This window comes from Epinephelus moara, chromosome 16 (genome assembly GCF_006386435.1).
Source record: "Epinephelus moara isolate mb chromosome 16, YSFRI_EMoa_1.0, whole genome shotgun sequence".
NCBI classification, from domain to species: domain Eukaryota; kingdom Metazoa; phylum Chordata; class Actinopteri; order Perciformes; family Serranidae; genus Epinephelus; species Epinephelus moara.
In genome coordinates, this window is record NC_065521.1 from 1,047,129 (window position 1) to 1,049,005 (window position 1,877).

Below are 1,877 nucleotides of genomic sequence, written 5' to 3' on the forward strand. Positions count from 1 at the left end.
AGGGACTGTTCTTTAATGATCATAGGACAGGGGGTGGCTGGGGCGTGACTTAATAAAAAAATTTTTAGGGACTGTTCTTTATCAATTAGAGCATGGGGGGATGTGACTTCTTTTTTTGTTGTTGTTGGGTTTTTGGGGGGGTTGCTTTATTTAGGGACTGTTCTTCATTTTTCAGAGGATGACGGGTGGATCGGGTGAAACTTTTTTTTGCTTCTTTTAAGGGACTGTTCTTTAATGATCATAGGACAGGGGGTGGCTGGGGCGTGACTTAATAAAAACAATTTTAGGGACTGTTCTTTATCAGTTAGAGCATGAGGGGGTGGCTGGGGTGTGACTTTGTTTTTTTGTTTTGTTTTTTTTTAACTTTTATTTAGGGACTGTTCTTTAATGATCATAGGACAGGGGGTGGCTGAGGCAAGACTTAAAACAAATTTTTAGGGACTGTTCTTAATCAGTTAGAGCATGAGGGGTGGCTGGGGTGTGACTTCGTTTTTTTGCTTTTATTTAGGGACTGTTCTTTACTTATCAGATGATGAGGGGTGGATCGGGTGTAACTTCTTTTTGCTTTAATTTAGGGACTGTTCTTTAATGATCATAGGGCAGGGCGTGACTTAAGAAATCCAATTTTAGGGACTGTTCTTTATCAATTAAAGCATGAGGGGGTGGCTGGGGTGTGACTTCGTTTCTTTGTTGCTTTTTTTAGGGACTGTTCTTTAATGATCATAGGACAGGGGGTGGCTGAGGCATGACTTAAAAAAATTAGGGACTGTTCTTTATCAGTTAGAGCATGAGGGGTGGCTGGGGTATGACTTCGTTTTTTTGTTGTTTTTTTGCTTTCATTTAGGGACTGTTCTTTAATGATCATAGGACAGGGGGTGGCTGAGGCATGACTTAAAAAAAAATTAGGGACTGTTCTTTATCAATAAGAGCATGGGAGGTGGCTGGGGTGTGACTTCGTTTTTTTAGTTGTTGGATTTTTTGTTTTTTTTGTTGCTTTTTTTAGGGACTGTTCTTTAATGATCATAGGACAGGGGGTGGCTGAGACGTGACTTAAAACATTTTTAGGGACTGTTCTTTATCAATTAGAGCATGAGGGGTGGCTGGGGTGTGACTTCGTTTTTTTGTTTTTTTGTTGCTTTCATTTAGGGACTGTTCTTTAATGATGATAGGACAGGGGGTGGCTGAGGCAAGACTTAAAAAAAATTAGGGACTGTTCTTTGTCAAGCATGGGGGGTGGCTGGGGTGTGACTTCATTTTTTTGTTGGTGTTTTTTTTTTGTTTTATTTAGGGACTGTTCTTCATTTGTCAGATGATGAGGGTGGATCGGGTGTAACTTTTTTTGCTTCTTTTAAGGGACTGTTCTTTAATGATCATAGGACAGGGGGTGGCTGAGGCATGACTTAATAAAAACAATTTTAGGGACTGTTCTCTATCAGTTAGAGCATGAGGGGGTGGCTGGGGTGTGACTTCGTTTTTTTGTTTTGTTTTTTTTTAACTTTTATTTAGGGACTGTTCTTTAATGATCATAGGACAGGGGGTGGCTGAGGCAAGACTTAAAACAAATTTTTAGGGACTGTTCTTAATCAGTTAGAGCATGAGGGGTGGCTGGGGTGTGACTTCGTTTTTTTGCTTTTATTTAGGGACTGTTCTTTACTTATCAGATGATGAGGGGTGGATCGGGTGTAACTTCTTTTTGCTTTAATTTAGGGACTGTTCTTTAATGATCATAGGGCAGGGCGTGACTTAAGAAATCCAATTTTAGGGACTGTTCTTTATCAATTAAAGCATGAGGGGGTGGCTGGGGTGTGACTTCGTTTCTTTGTTGCTTTTTTTAGGGACTGTTCTTTAATGATCATAGGACAGGGGGTGGCTGAGGC